The following is a 17,614-nucleotide window of genomic DNA, read 5'->3' on the forward strand; positions in this document are numbered from 1 at the left end:
CAATTTGTCCTTGCAAAGGATATAGTTGATTCAGTGGTAGGTGTGCCGGCTACTCTAGTTGAAAGCCAGTGGAGATGCAGGCAACTGAAGAAATGCAGGACGTTTATTCAGAAATTTTCCCAGATTGTGTAGTAACAAGATCACAGAGGCACAGGTTGAAGCAGGAGAGATCAAAAGGCACAGATAAGGAAGCTGACATAGCTTTATCAGGGGCTTTTTTTTATCAGATAATTGGGACAGAGCAGGAACAAATAGGGTAAACATGCAAGTACCTTTAGCTCTGCTAAGCTGCTTAACTGACAGCAGAAAGATGAGAATTTAAAACAGTTATATCAAATGGCATATACAGAGAAAGAGAGTGAATACATCCCTATGTGTTATTACTTAACAAATGATGTCTTAATGAGAAAGTTTGGGAGAAGAGTTGTAGCTCGGGTGCTTGTTGTGGTTCTGTTCGCCGAACTGGGAATTTGTGTTGCAAACGTTTCGTCCCCTGTCTAGGTGACATCCTCAGTGCTTGGGAGGCTCCTGTGAAGCGCTTCTGTGACATTTCCTCCGGCATTTATAGTGATTTGTACCTGCCACTTCCGGTTGTCAGTTCCAGCTGTCCACTGCAGTGGCCAGTCTATTGGGTCCAGGTCGATGTGCTTATTGATTGAATCTGTGGATGAGTACCATGCCTCGAGGCCAATTCACCTAACCTGCACATCTTTGGACTGTGGGCAGAAACTGGAGCACCTGAAGGAAACCCACACAGACACGGGGAGAATGTGCAAATCCACACAGACAGTTAGAACATAGAGCAGTACAGCACAGAACAGGCCCTCAGCCCACGATGTTGTGCCGACCATTGATCCTCATGTACGCACCCTCAAATTTCTGTGACCATATACATGTCCAGCAGTCTCTTAAATGTCCCCAGTGACGTTGCTTCCATAACTGCTGCTGGCAACGCATTCCATGCTCTCACAACTCTCTGTGTAAAGAACCCACCTCTGGCACCCCCTCTATACTTTCCTCCAACCAGCTTAAAACTATGATTCCTCGTGTTAGCCATTTCTGCCCTGGAACTGGTTTTGGTTAATATCATTATGTGTGCAAACTAGTGGCACTATCTCAATTGTAACAATAGATTGCAAACTTAACAAGCTGAAACACAATGCTTTTAGCTAAAGATTCCAGATCACTGTGGTTTTATTTTTGGGGGGGGGAGGGGCTTTGAAAGAACTCAGGTGCTTATCAAGTGCACAAGGAAACAAACTTTACAGATGTGAGTGTACATGTACTGCAAACCCTGGTACCTGTACAGTATACAGCGTACATACAACAGCACAGTCCTAACCCAGCTACCAGCTCAACGTACTGAAAAACTACATGGCTGCTTGAAGGACTGCAGAAGTCCTGTAACTTTGAATGCCACAGCACCTCTCCAATTCTTGATCAGTAAACTGGTAAATGTTTAATACTGTCTTTCATTCTATACTGTTTCCACGGCTACAAACAGTATCATACACAGCAGCAGCTGCCACCTCCCCCCCCCCCCCCCGCCCCCCACCTTGCTCATTCGTTCACTTTGTCAAAATGAGTTCTGGCACTACTTACCTTTTTAAACCAAGGAAATTCATGAAACACCACAATTATAGAAGCAAAGACAAAACTCTGCAGTAATGATGTCAAACTACTTCACACCAGTAGTATTCAAAGGCGGAAACGGATGCTGCTTTTGTTAGGGCAACTAGTGAATTACTGCATACTTTTGTCAACAAGCATTTTAGAAAAGGTATTCCCCAACTGCTTAGAAAGTGCCTATAAATTATTACAGCATCTTGGAGCCCTTTTAGCAACAAGGCAATTGAGGGTGGTGAGGACCAGTAAACTACATACGCTGTCAGTTTATGTTATTGCTCACTACTCATCATCTGTTACTTGGTAGTCTGTAGCAATTTGTCCTAACATTTTCACATTTGCAGCCTCTGTAACTAAGTGTAATGGTTCTTCAGCCAGCCCTTCTTTCCTTCGCCTCTCCGTTTCCCACTCTACAAATGTGTCAAACAGGCTTGGTCAGGCCTCATCTTCGCTATAGTTTGTAAGATCGGGACCTATCACCTGAATAAAATTCAAGAACATATTCCACGTATCTCAAGAGATTCCCTTTATTCCGGGTGGGTTTTCAGTTAAGAAGCTCAGCCACTGGTCCAACATGAAAGGTACGTTCTGTGTGAACACGTTTCCAAAGAGCAACAGCTATTTCCCTCCATAACGATCGCTGACCTTCCTCAGAGACCAGCCCAAACTGAAATGTAAATCGATACAAATCCTTGAACTTGTCTTCAACCTTGGCTTCATTCATAAGGCTTGGGAATCTGGCATGGATTCCATCAATACTGTCTGCATTTAATGCCTTGCACCCTTCAACAAAATCTTTCCTGGTAAACTTGCACTTAGTAGCTGCTTGAACTTTCCATGCTAACAACAACACTATGAACTCAGTAGGATCCACAGAAGGTCATTGCAAAACCACTCCATGCCCTCCTCTAAGATGGCATCCTCATGAGCGTCTTTATACCTGCTAAACAATTCTTCCGCACGCTTAAGAGAGAACTCCTCATGATATGAAAATGATTCTTCTTTTTTACTATCTCCAGAGTGAGCGAGTTGGGGCTGGGTTGATTCCATATATCAGTTTTCTTTGTTCCATTGGCAGGTATATCACCAGAAGCTTTTGCACACATCGAGCTAAACTCTTCACCAGGGCTGGCAGTTTTCTTAACATGTGATTTGCTCCCAGATTCTTTATCTCCAGTTGTACTACCCAGAGATGAAGGGGTGTTTCTGCACTTGGTGACACACTGGCCCATGTTTGTCAACTGCAGCTCTAAAGCAGTCCCCTTCCAGTGACACTCCGTTGCTGCTCCTGCTGCTCCATACACTTCAACTTGGCATCAGGAATGCTGTTTACAAAGAAAAGAAATAAACGCAGCAGTTACAAGTGGCCCAAGGTGGGAATTGAACCTGGGTCCCTGGTGCTGTGAGGCAGCAGTGTTAACCACTGAGCCACTGTGTCACCCTTTTGAAGTGAGGTAAAAATAGGCTAAAATACAAATACATTTTTACTGGCTTGGACTACACAAGGACAGAGTTGAATTTTGCCAAACATGTCAGCTAATTACAGGCCATAATAGCACCTTTTAATACATATTCTAGCTTTTGAGGAATCTTTCACAAGAGCCTTGATTGATTGTGTAGGTCCCCTACCCCAAACAAAAAGTGGGAATAAGGATTTATTAACAAGAATGGATGTGTCGACTAGATTTCTAGACCCAGTACCATTACGCATTATCACAGCAAAAAGGATTGTAGAAGAATTACTCGATGTTTTTACTAGATAAAGACTACCAATAGAGATCCAGTCTGAGCAAGGATCAAACTTCACACCCAACCTATTCAAGGAGGTTATGGATAGCTTGGGAATAAAGCAATTCAACTGTACTGCGTACCATCCAGAATTGCAGGGAGTGCTAGAAAGGTGGCATAAAACACTAAAGACCATGTTGAGGGCTTATTGTCAAGATTATCCAGATGATTGGGATAAGGGAGTTCCGTTTGTTCTTTTTACAATTAGAGATGCATCAAATGAATCAACAAAATTCAGTCTATTTGAATTAATTTTTGGGCTTGAAGTAAGAGGACTGTTAAAATCGATTTAGGAGAAATTAGTAAGTCTGAATTCAGAGACCACCCATTTGGACTATGTGTCAAATTTTAGAGATCGATTAAATAGAGCTAGAGAGTTGGGTAGACGGTATTTAAAAGTATCACAGCATACAATGAAACAGGAAGCGGACAAGAAATCACAAAATTTGCAATTTTGCAATTGAGGATAAGGCAAGTGTTACTTCCACTAACAAGTCACCCTCTAAAAGCCAGGTTTAGTGGACCATATCAAATCAAGAGGAAATTGAGTGAGGTGAACTACTTGATAAAGATTCCAGACAAGAAGAAACCTCAGAGTGTATCATGTGAATATGCTCAAAGAGTATTTTGACAGGGAAGGAAAGCGAGAGGAGAAGGTGTTAATGATTACAGCACAGAAGGAATAACCAGGTTCAGAGGATTCTGAATTGGACATTCCTCAAATCAAATTGGATAAAGAGGAAGTTGTCAGAAATTGGGATAAATTATTGAGTTACCTTCACAAGAAAATCAAAGTGACCTGAAAGAGTTATTTTTATCACACGGGGAGATATGCAGAAGTGAACTGGGAAGTCCTAACCTAATTGTGCATAACGTAGATATAGGAGATGCTGTTTCGATTAAGCAAAAACCTTATAGACATAACCCTCTAAAGTTGGCACAAGTTCAGAAGGAGATAGAGCACATGCTCCAAGATGACATAATCAAAGTGAGTTACAGTGACTGGAGCTCACCCATAGTCATAGTGCCAAAGCCAGCTAGTACCCAACGGTTATGTGTGGACTATGGCAAAGTCAGTGCAGTTACAAAGACTGATGCATATCCAATTCCATGGTTGGAGGACTGTATCAAAAAGGTGGGACAAGCAACTTACATTTCTGAGTTGGACTTACTCAGAGGCTACTGGCAGATACTTCTGTCAGAGAGAGCAAAGGCAATTTCAAATTTCATTATGCCAAATAGACTATATCATATAAAAGTCATGCCATTTGGCCACTCTGGCCACATTTCAGAGATTGACTAATAAGGTCATTGCTGGATTACTCAACTATGTTGTTTACGTTGATGATCTGGTGATTTTTAATCACTCATGGAAGGAACACTTACAGCATTTATCGGACTTGTTCAATTGACTGCGGAAGGGAGGCTTGGTGGTAAATCTAGCTAAAAGTGAATTTGCCAAAGCCCAAATCACCTTCCTGAGCCACGTTATTGGACACAGACAAATGGCCCCATGGGATGTAAAAACGGTAGTAATTGGGGAATTTCCCCTACTGTTGAAGAAAGAAACAGAACTATGGTTCCTGGGATTGAGTATATTTTACTCAATGTTTGTGCTAAATTTTAGCAGTATGGCTGCTCCACTCACTGAATTGTTTAAAAAAAGGGCAAGAGGTTTCAGTGGACAGCCGATTGTCAAAAAGGCATTTGATTGTCTAAAAACTGTGTTAACCCATCACCCCAGTATTAGCCACACCTAATTATATGAAGCTATCAATGCCTGTGATGTAGGTGTTGGTGCAGTGCTCCTGCAGGAAGATGATGAGTGAATAGAAAGACCCATCGGGTATTTTTCCAGGAAGTTGAATGTTCATCAACAGAAATATTCAATGGTAGAGAAAGAGACTATGAGCTTGGTGTTGGCATTACAACATTTCAGTGTTTATATTACCAGCAATGCATCTGAGACAATCATATACACTAGTCATAACCCATTGACATTTGTGGAAAAATTTAAGGACAAAAGTGCCAGACTGTTTAGATGGAGCTTGACGTTGCAGCCATTCAGTTTGACAATTGTGTGTGTGGCAGATTGTGAAAAAGTGATTGTCGATGTGTTATCGAGACTTGAATGCGATACAGAGGCTTTCGGTGGCGAGTGTGCCACGGCCTGAATTCACACGTAGTTGTACATGTTTGCATGAGTATAGTTAGTATAGTATATATGCGTGTTTTAGACTACTAACCAGTTTGTTTTTGAAGGGCTTTAAAAATGAATCCATCTTTTGATATTGATGACTAATTTTTTTTATGAGGGGATGTGTCACAAATCTGGTCCTTTTTTCTAAAAGCTGTTCCTTTTCTCAAGGATACTGCGTCCTTTATTTTTTCCAGAGAGGTCATAAAACACTCCGGGCTCTGAAACAGCTGGGTTTGGTACAGAGATAAAAGGGCATTGAGAGGTCTTTTTGTTTATACGTAAACAGATGAGACTTTAGGCCAAAACTTTTATGTTTAGAAGTGACCTGTATAATGAAAAGGGGAGTGGTCAGTCCTAGAAACTGAAGTTAAGTGAGGAGTTCAGCTGTGGACTGTGTGAAGAAAAGTTGCTAAACTCTCTTCTTCTGCCTGTCTAACTTTCACCTTTAAGTCTTTGTTCCATTTTTACTGTGTTTTAAGGGATTTGCTTATTGGGACTGTTGTGTGTATTTGGAACAGCATAGTCCAGTTTGGATAGACTGAGTTCTGTAGGGGTTCTTTAATCTGTTCTTTGTGTTTCCTTGTGTAATTTTATGAATAAATCTTTGTCTGCTTTAAAACCTGGTTGTCAACCCACTGTACACTTACTGAAAAAAATTACACAGTTATGGTCTGGCTGCCTGCTTAAGAATGTTTTGAGTGGTCTGGCCTAGTCTATAATACTGGGACAGTGTGATCTGTACCTTTTGGGATAATCTACACATGAACTGTAATGGGGTTAGTGTTCTTGTGAATCACATAACTGGGGAAGTAGAGCAGGTTTTAAACTAAGCAATGGAGACAAGGGCCCCAATATGGAAGCAAAAACAAAGAACTGCAGAAGCACAAACAGAAAGTTCTGGAGAAAGTCAGTAAGTCTAGCAGTACCTGCAGAGAGAGAAACAGAGTTAACGTTTTGAGTCCAGTGACCCTTTATCGGAAATATTAACTCAAATTTCAAAGATTGTGGTAAATCGGTGTGGGGAAAATGTGAAAGAAGAAAGAATTACTGTGGGAATTGTTAAACAGACAAAGAACAGGAAGGGAGAGAGAATGCAGATCTAAAAGCAAATCAACAGAAGACTAATAGTGCCAAAAATTATCAAAGGACAAAACCTAAGACATAATAGCATTCAAACAAAACAGATGAACCAGGAGTACAAATTGAGATAAATTATTACTGTCTAGTATCCATAACCAAGACATGATTGCAGGATAACATAGATTGGGACCAGAATATTGAAGGGTATGTGACATTTAGGATGTAGTGGGGTGTAAAAATGTGATGGATGAGTGGTTCTGTTTATTAACAATGAATAGAGAGTAGTGACCTAACTTCGGGTAGCTGTGATATAGAAGTAGTCTGTGTGGGGATGAGGAATGACAAAGACAAGAGGTCACTTGTGGAAGTTGTATCCAGGCCCCCAGAAGTAATCACATGGTAAGACAGGGTAATAGGGGAGCATGACTAGGAGCTTGTCAAAAGGCTATAATAATTATCATCGAGGCTTTTAACCTACATACAGAGTGGAAAAATCAGATGATTAAAGTAGTCTTGATGAGGAATTCCTTGAACATTTCTGGAATAATTTCTGACACCAACAGATGATGGCACCAACCAGACCATATTAGGACCTGGTTTTGATCACTGAAATGGGATTGACTATGAACCTCATAGTGAAGACACCCATGGGCAGCTGTGATCAGTGCATGATTGAAATATATATATTGTTTAAGGGAGGTAAGTGTGGATCAAAGACTGTGGTTTTGAACTTAGACAAGGCTAATTGTTAAGGCATGAAAGCAAAGCTATGGAAAGTGAATCGACAATTTAGGGAAAGGAAGAGGTCAATAGAAATGCAGTAGCAAACATTTAAGGGGATGTTCCAGAAGGGGGAGAATCAATACATTAAGAAAATCAGAAAAATTGAAGGGAATGGATCTGTCTTCCAAGGCTAACTGAAAAAGTCAAGATCAAATCAAACTCCAAATAGAAGACACAGCAGTGAATCTGCACAGTTACTGCCTTTGCTGTATCTCTGGACATCGGAGTGCATCTAGGAAAAATTAACAAACAGTGAAATTCACAGGTGGCCTTAGAGGAAGCTATGTGGGAGAGCTCACAGCACAGGAACAGATAAGTGCATAGTTTTTATGTGTAACCTTGTAGCAGTGAGAGAGTGGGTTCTTTCTTTTTTATGTATTTTATTGAGATCTTTTTCTTGATTAAATTTTAAAAATATAAACCATAGGTATTAAGTTAGCCGAGATCTTTCTCTTGATTTCATTTTAAAAATATAAACCATAAGTATTAAGTTAGCTGAGATCTTTTTCTTGATTTCATTTTAAAAATATAAACCATAAGTATTAAGTTAGCCTAGAATATATTTTTATATAGTATGAAGACATTGCTATTTTCTGGGCCTGTGGTTTGTGAAGGAGCAAAGATGGCCAATGATGTGCTCTTCCTGTTGGGTGTGGGAGTGTAGGAAGAGTTTTTATGTTACTGATGATGATGTCTGCAAGAAGAGTCTTTGATTCTGAATCCTGTCAGGTCAAATGGATCGATTGGAGTGACAGTTAGAGGCAATGAGGAATTCACAAGAGCAAGGGGATGTGATGGATGGTAGTTATAGGAAGGGAGAAAAAACGCACGTACATTCACAAAGATGGGTTAACTCCAGGAAAGCTAGGAGGGGTAGTAGACAGGCAGTGCAGAAGTCTCCTGTGTCTATCCCCATCTGAAAGGAGGTCCTTGAGGATAATAATATCTGGATTACCTCCTGTGCTATGGGGTAGTGAGGGTAGGAATAAGAGGATAGAGCAATGAATGAGTGACTGAGGAGCTGGTTTATGAGAGAGATTCACATTTTTGGATCATTGGGATCTCTTCTGAGGTAGAAGTGACCTACACAAGAAGGACCTGAATTGGAAGGGGTCTAATATACTGGCAGGGAGTTTTGCTAGAGCTGCTGGGGAGGATTTAAACTGGTAAGATGGGGAGGTGGGACCCAGAGAAAAAACAAGGAAAGAGATCAATCTGACACCGGTACAGTTGGGAAAAGGGGTGAGTCAAACAGTCAGGGCAAGTAGGATCAAAGCAGAGAACAAGGTAGGACTGATGAATTAAACTGCATTTATTTCAATGCAAGAGGCTTAACAGGGAAGGCAGATGAACTCAAGGCATAGCTAGGAATATGGAACTGGGATATCATAGCAATTACAGAAACATGACTCAGGGATGGACAGGACTGGTGGCTTAATGTTCCAGGATACAAATGCTACAGGAAGGATGGAAAGAGAGGCAAGAGAGGAGAGGGAGTGGCATTTTTGATAAGAGATAGCATTACCGCTGTTCTGAGGGAGGATAATCCCGGAAATACATCCAACTAAGTTATTTGGGTGGAAACTGAGAAATAAGAAAGGGATGATCACCTTATTGTGATTGTATTGTATACCTATCCAATAGTCAGCAGGAATTTGAAAAACAAATCTGAAATGAGATTTCAGTTATCTTTAAGAATAATAGGGTGGTCATGATAGGGGATTTTAACTTTCCAAACATAGACTGTGACTGCCATAGAGTTAAGAGTTTAGGTGGAGAGGAATTTGTAAAGTGTGTATAAGACAATTTTCCGATTCAGGATATGGATGTACCTACTCGAGAAGCTGCAAAACTTGACCTACTCTTGGGAAATAAGGCAGGGCAGATCACTAAGATGTCAGGAAGCGCTTTGGAGCCAGCGGCTATAATTTTTAGTTTAAAATAGTGATGGAAAAGGATAGACCGTATTTAAAAGGTTAAAGTTCTAAATTGGAGGAAGGACAATTTTGATGGTATTCGGCAAGAACTTTCAAAAGCTGATTGGAGGCAGATGTTCACAGATAAAGGGACGGCGCGAAAATGGGGAGCCTTCAAAAATGAAAAACATGAGTTCAGAGACAGTGTCTACCTATTAAGGTGAAAGGCAAGGTGTAGGGAATGCGTGATGACTTGAGAAATTTGAGGTTTTGGTTAAGAAAATGAGGGAAGCATATATCAGATACAGACAGGAGCGATCGAATGAATCCTTAGAAGGGTATAAAGGCTGTATAAATACTTAAGACGGAAATCAGGAGGGCAAAACAAGGACATGAGATAGCTTTGGCAAATAAGGTTAAGGAGAATCCAGAGGGATTTTGTAAATACATTTAAGGATAAAAGGGTAACTCTGGAGAGAATAGGCCTCATTAAAGATGAGCAAGGCAGCCTATGTATGGAGCCGCAGGAGATGGGAGAGATTCTAAACAAGCATTTTGCATCAGTATTTACTGTGGAGGAGGCTATGGAAGATATCCAATAAAGGGAAATTAGATTAGATTCCCTATAGTGTGGAAACAGGCCACTTGGCCCACCTGTTCCTTCAAAGAGTAACTCACTCAGACCCATTCCCCTACATTTAACCCTGAGTAACCCTAACACAGTGGGCAATTTAGCATGGCCAATTCACCTGACCTGCGCATCTTTGATTTGTTGGAGGAAACCGGAGCAAACCCACACAGATACTGTCCCGGGGTGGAATCAAACCTGGGTCCCTGGTACTGTGAGGCAGCAGTGCTAACCACTGAGCCACCATGCCACCCAATAGATGGTGAAATCTTGAAAAATGTCCATATTGCAGAGGAGAAGATACTGATGTCTTGAATTGCATAAAAGTGGATAAATCCACAGGACCTGCTCAGCTGAACCTTAGAACTCTATGGGAAACTAGGGAAATGATTGTTGGACTCCTTGCTGAGATATATGTATCATCAAAAGTCACAGGTGAGGTGTCGGAAGACTGGAGGTTGGCTAACGTGGTGCCACTATTTAAGAAAGGTGGTAAGGAAAAATCAGGGAACTATAGACCGGTGGGCAAGTTGTTGGAGGGAATCCTGAGGGACAGGATTTACATGTATTTCGAAAGGCAAGGACTTATTAGGGATAGTCAGCATGGCTTTGTGTGTGGGAAATCAAGTCTCACAAACTTATTTGAGATTTTTGAAGTCATGAAGGGGATTAATAAGGACAGAGCAGTGGATACGATCTATATGGACTACAGTAAAGCATTCGACAAGGTTCTTCATGGTAGACTGAATTGAATTTATTGCCATCTGTACTGAGGCCCAGTGAAAAGCTTTGTCTTGCAAGCAATGCAGGCAGATCATGTAGTTAAGTATCATAGATAGTAAATAATAGGTGAGCAGTGGCAAAACAAAAACACAGGTACAGGCGAATGCTAAGAGTTTGTGAGTCCATTCAGTATTCTAACAACAGTAGGGTAGAAACTGTTACGAAACTGGCTGGTGCGTGTGTTCAGGCTTCTGTACCTTCTTCCTGATGGTGAAGGTTGTAAAAAAGCATTGCTAGAGTGGGCTGGATCTCTGAGAATGTTGGTGGCCTTTCTTTGACAACGGGCCTGTTGGATGGATTCTGTCGATGGGAGATTGGCCTTTGTGATTGTCCATGCTGAGTTCACCACTCTCTGTAACCGTCTCCGATCTTGAATGGTACAGTTGCCATACCAGGTAGTGACACATCCAGACAGAATGCTCTCAATGGCACACCTATAAAAGTTGGTAAGGGTATTTGTCGTCATGCCAAATATTCTCAGCTGCCTGATGAAGAAGAAACATTGTTGGGCCTTTGTAACCAATGCGTCCACATGAAGAGTCCAAGAAAACTTGTAGATGACCACTCCCAGGAGCTTGACACTCTCGACTCGTTCTACCTCTGTGATGTTAATGTAGCAAGGTTAGTTCTCATTGAATACAGGGAGAACTAGCCATTTGGATACAGAACTGGCTCAAAGGTAGAAGACTGGAGGCCTGTGGCCAGTAGAGTGCCATAAGGATTGGTGCTGGGTCCACTGCTTTTTGTCATTTATACAAATGATATGGATGCAAACTTAGGAGGTAGAGTTATAAGTTCACAGATGACACCAAATTGGAGATGTAATGGACAGCGAAGAAGGTTACCTCAGATTACAACTGGAATTTGATCAGAGAGGCCAATGAGCTGAGGAGTGGCAGGTGGAGTTTAATGTAGATAAATGTGAGGTGCTGCATTTTGGAAAGGCAAATCAAAGCAGGACTTATACACTTAATGGGAAGGTCCTGGAGAGTGTTGCTGAACAAAAAGACTTTGGAGTGCAGGTTCATAGTTCCTTGAAAGTGGAGTCACAGGTAGATTGGATAGTGAAGAAGGTGTTTGGTATGCTTTCCTTTCTTGATCAGAGTATTGAGTGTAAGAGTTGGGAGGTCATGTAGTGGCTGGACAGGACATTGATTAGGCCACTTTTAGAATACTGCCTGCAATTCTGGTTTTCCTCCTATCAGAAGCATGTTGTGAAACTTGAAAGGGTTCAAAAAAGATTTACAAGGATGTTGCCAGGGTTGGAGGGTTTGAGCTATACAGAGAGGCTGAATAGGCTGGGGCTGTTTTCCCAGGGGCATTGGAGGCTGAGGGGTGACCTTATAAAGGTTTATAAGATCATGAAGAGATTAGATTGAATAAATAGGGCTTTTCACAGGTTGGTAGAATCCAAAACTAGAGGAGAAAGTGAGGACTGCAGATGCTGGAGATCAGAGCATCCAAGGAGCAGGAGAATCGACGTTTCGGGCATGAACCCTTCTTCAGGATTCCTTGGATGCTGCCTGACCTGCTGCACCTTTCCAGCAACACATTTTCAGCTCCAAAACTAGAGGGCATAGGTTTAAGGTGAGAGGGGAAAGATTTCAAAGGGATCTAAGGGGCAACTTTTTCACACAGAGAGTGGTGTCTGTATAGAATGAGCTAACGGAAAAAGTGGTGAAGGCTGGTACAATTACACTATTATCCAAGTGTCCAATTGTAAGTCCAATTCAATCTAATCTCCTCATGATTTTATAAACGTATATATAAGGTCACCCCTCAGCCTCCAATGCCCCTGGGAAAACAGCCCCAGCCTATTCAGCCTCTCTGTATAGCTGTAAATCAGTAATTGAAAGGTATGGAGGAACTCAAAATTATAATTACCAGGGAATTAGTACAGTTAAAATTGCTGGACCTAACAAATCCCCAGGGCCTGATGGATTTCAATCAAAGATCTTAAAGGAGTAATCAATGAGATAGGTGTTGTCCCAGTTTAATTTTCAAAAAATTCAAAAAACATTAGACCAGGGAAGGTTCCTTTAGATGGGAAACTTGCTAATGTAACTCTTTCATGCAGAAGTTAGAGGACAGGGGTTCAGGGGAGGCAAGGCAGGAAGCAGGAAACTACAGACCAGTTAGCTTAATATCGATCTTGGGGAAAAAGTTAGAAGCCATTATTAAAAAGCTTACAATTAGACACTTGGATAACTTTGAGGTAATTGGGCAGAGACAACATTGTTTTATCAAAAGGAAATCATATTTAATTAATTTATTGGAGTTCTTTGAAGAATTGACTTGTGCTATAGATAAAAGGAAACCAGTGGATGTTTTGTACTTAGATTTACAGAGGCATTTTGATAAATTGCCACATTACAGGTTATTGCAGAAAATAAAATCTCTTGGCTAACAGGAAGTAGGAATAACGGGTCTTTTGCAGGCTGGCATGATGTCATGAGTGTTGTGTCACAGTGGTTGGTACAAGGGCCTCAACTCTTCACAATTTAAATAAATGATTTGGATGAAGAGAAAGAAGGTATCTGCTGCTGATAAAGATAGGTAGGAAGGTGAGTTGTGAAGATCTCACAAATCGAGGACAATGGAGGAAAGTGTGAAATTGTCCTTTTTGGCAGAAAGAATAAAAAAGTATATCATCTAAATGACGAGAGGTTGCAGAGTTCTGAAATGCAGAGAGATTTGCATGAATCATGAAAGTTTAGTGTATGGTTACAATGTGTCGTCAGGAAAGCTGATAGATTGCCAGGTTTTATTGCAAACAGTAGTAAATGCAGGATGAAGGAGATTATGTTTCAGTCATACAGGGCATTGATGATGTTGTATCTGGAGGACTGTGTACAGTACTGGTCACTGTACATTTGGAAGGATGTTAGTGCATTGAAACTGGTTCAGAGAAGGTTTACTAAACTAATACTGTACCTGGAATGAGAGGATTGCCTCTTGAGGAAGGACGAAAATCTAGATTAGGGGACTAGTTTAAACATGCTTCTTTCTCTGCCATATTTTGGAAGCAGGAAACTGGTTTGAAACAAAAATAGGGATTGCTGGAAAAGCTCAGCAGGTCTGGCAGCATCTAAGGGGAAAAATCAGAGTTAATATTTTGGGTAGTGTGACCCTTCCTCAGAACTGATTTGAAATTTGGTTGCAGTGTCCAGCTGTTTTAGTTGAAGTTATTTCTCTGAGTAATCTCATTGCAACTTGAAGGAAGATCTAAGTGACTGCAAACTTATTTTCATTACGCAGACTGTGTTATATATTCAATTTATATGAATGCACAATCAATTTGCCACTCTTTAGCTCATGTTAGTGGCAACAATCAGAAACCCCATGTTAAAAAACTCAACTTTTTAATTTGGACCTTAACATAATGTGAACTTGGCATAATTGTCATAAAAGGTGCTTACCTCTGAAGAATAGAAAGTTGGACAAATAGCCAGCATATATTGGTGATATTGCAATATTTCTGTGGAACCAATGTGATAATTCCAGAAATATTTACTGTTGTATTGAAAATCCAAAAGTAGTATTGAAAATGAGCAAAATTACAATATGCAGAATTCCTTACAGAAGGATGATTTAACAACTATTTTCACGTATTGAGATTTTGATATCCCAGAAGCCAGCTGTAGCATTTGTGCAGAATTTTCATTTGTGCTGTGTCACCATTGCTGAAAATTCAATATCATTTAATATTTATTTTTAAATTGATACTTTTGCTTCATTTAACAGTCTGAAATGTTGGTCCCTAAGCTTTTGGTTTTGTTCTGGTCTGATTTATTGCAGACCAATCTGGCATGCTTTTCTGTGAAGCACCTTGGGATTTTATTCCACATTGAATCCTACAGCAAAACCTTGCATTTTAAAGTGTCAGATTTGGCGATTTACCTTTGCAACTAGTCTATTGTTTGTCCCTTCGGTCCACAAAATTGACTTGTTCTAGTGTTCTCTGTTGAAGATAACATCAAATCTGGACTAAAAACTAATTTGAGCACTTATTCATAATGAAATTCAAAGCATAGCTATATTTACCTATTTTGCATTTTAAAATGACATTTATTTTGTTTCAGTCTCTGCACAAATCTCATCAATACTATGAAGCCAAAACCTTTTTATTTGACATTATTGTTTGGAACCTCATGAACAGTCTCATCATAAATTTACAAAAAAAAATGTTCTCACCACTTAAATCCTTCATTAGATTTGTGTTCATTGCATAGGTTCTTTACCAGAAAAAATATAGATGTATGTGTTTCTGTTTCATAAGAGTACATTTTTCTTTCTTTTTGTTGAACTTTGGTATGGTAGACCTCCGTCAACCTTTTACTACCTGGGACCTTTAATGGACTAAATTGGTTTGAAACTGACTTAAGGTGGAACCAACGTATTTGAGCGATTTTTGTGAAACCATCACTTAACAAACGAAAATGAATTAAAATCACCATTTCATCCAAGTATCATCTAGTGACTCAAGTCTTTATTTCTGGTTTGATTTAAATCCCTATGCATGTTTCATATATTGGCATTAACGTAATTTACACATTACCAAGCTTGAAGATACAAGACATCAATTAAACAACTGTGATATCATGTTAAATCTAATATCTGAAGCCTGTAAGGACACTGTTAAAGAAGAAAGCCAAATCTTCGTTGTCATATTTATGCTTGACAGTTCCATTATTAAACTTTGAGTTTTGTGTGCAGGTGTGTGTATGTATGTTAGATGTTGCATTTTATTATTTTTCTTTGTAGTTATTGAGTAATGAAAGTGATCTTTTGTGAACTCAATAAGACCATGTCACTGTCTTCCTATTTGATTCTGGTTAACTAGTGAATTATATTTTAATTGGAGTGTGATAAAGCTGCTTATTAAAAAAAAACTATAATATTTTTGCAGCCAACTTAGCTTTAAAAAAGGGGAACTAATTCAATCCTTGTTCACTGATCACAAAATCTTTGACATGAAGAATAATCTGCCATTTTTTTATCTATTCATGAAACCAAATAAAAGATCTTGACTTCCTATTATAACATGACCATTGTCTCCCTATTTAGAATTGTTTTTAAGTCAGCTTTTAAAGAAAAGCACAGAGAAAAGGCCCACAAATATGTGACGAGTTGGAGATCTGAGCATCAAATCCCTTAAACAGGGTTCATGCAATGTTCTTGCATTGTTCATCATTTTCTTACCCTGAGCCATGTTCTCCCCTCACACAAATAAAAGTAGATACACATGTAAACTGTATAAAAGTTGAAAAGAAAAGTTTGTTTTAAACAGCCTTCATCCAATTGCAGTGTTTAAAGGACATTGTTGCCTCTAAATATAACAATCATGAAGACAGTGAGTTATTACTCTTTCAGGAGAATTGAATTACTCATTTTGAAGTAGGTTCTCTTGGGATAGACTTGAGAAACCAATAACCTGAGCACACAAAAAGATGTATTAAAGTCATCTTGTGTCCATTATTCCAATTAATTTTTAGTATTTGTGTATTCTTTTCTTTGTTATTTTATCACGGTCAAGATAGTAATACCTTTGTTTACAAGTTTATCTTCACAAATTACTTTGTAGATTATAAATTAGTGCACATCTAGACTAAAAATATTCCACTAATGGAAACTAGATTGATTTAAGATGCGCAATAAAATATTTGAATTGGGATTTCCTGGAACATACTGAAATAGCTGTTACACCAAAATTCACATTTTCTTTTGTACTAATCTTACATAGAACTGCAATGTACAGAAACTGTAAGGTACAGCTCTGCAGTACAGTATCGTAGCAAATTAAACCAATCCCTTCTGCCTGCCCTTGGTCCATATCTCTCCATCCCTTGTATATTCATGTGCTGATCTAAACATCCCTTAAGCGTCCTTAACGTATCTGTCTCCATCTCCCTGGCAGTGTATTCCAGACTCCTGCCATTCTCTGTGTAAAAGAAAAACAAGTTGCCCTCACATCAGGAAATGAAGGGCTTATGCTTGAAACGTCGAATTTCCTATTCCTTGGATGCTGCCTAATCTGCTGTGCTTTAACCAGCAACACATTTTCAGCTGTGATCTCCAGCATCTGCAGATCTCATTTTTTTACCCATCTCATAATTCTGTCAAGTCTCCCCTCAGCCTCCACAGGTCCAGAGAAGACAACCCAACTTCTTGTAGTATCTCCATATAGCTTAGTCCCTCTAATCCAGACAGCATCCTAGTAAACCTCTTCTGCACTCCCTCCAAAGCCTCCACTTCCTTTCTGTAATGTGGTGACCAGAATTGAATGCAATACTCTAAGTGCAGCCTAACCAATGTCTTATAAAGCTGCAAAGTGACATGACATGATGACTGTTGTATTCAGTTGCCTGACCAATAAAGGCAAGCATGCCATATGCCTCCTTCACCATCCTGTCTACTTGAGTGACCAATTTCAGGGAGCTATGGATTTGAACCCCAAGATTCCTCAGTACATCAATGCTGTTCAGGGTCCTGCCATTAACTGTATACTTTTCCTTAATTTCTGATCTCATAAAGTGCAGCACCTTACACTTAGCTGGATTGACCTCCATCTGCCATTTCTCCACCCATATCTGCAAGTGATCTATGTCCCGCTGTGTCCTTGAACAACTTTCTATGCTATCCATTTTCCTTTGATCTTTGTATCGTGTGCAAAATTACTAACCCACCCATCTATATTTTCATCAAAATCATTTATTTATATATATCACAAGCAGCAGAGGTTCCAGTACCAATCTCCTGTGGAATACCACTAGTCATGGACCTCCAACCAGAAAATCACCCTTCCACCAT

The 17,614-nt window shown here is 39.8% G+C and overlaps 1 protein-coding gene and 1 pseudogene across 5 annotated transcripts in view; one reads left to right on the top strand and one right to left on the bottom strand.

Annotated features, from left to right (window-relative positions):
• The window catches only part of nckap5l (NCK-associated protein 5-like), an 807,388-nt gene that overhangs the window by 597,921 nt on the left and 191,853 nt on the right, over positions 1-17,614 (top strand). The window lies entirely within an intron of this gene.
• LOC132817295 (DCN1-like protein 3) lies at positions 1,909-2,882 on the bottom strand (annotated as a pseudogene).

This window comes from Hemiscyllium ocellatum, chromosome 7 (assembly GCF_020745735.1).
Source record: "Hemiscyllium ocellatum isolate sHemOce1 chromosome 7, sHemOce1.pat.X.cur, whole genome shotgun sequence".
NCBI lineage: Eukaryota > Metazoa > Chordata > Chondrichthyes > Orectolobiformes > Hemiscylliidae > Hemiscyllium > Hemiscyllium ocellatum.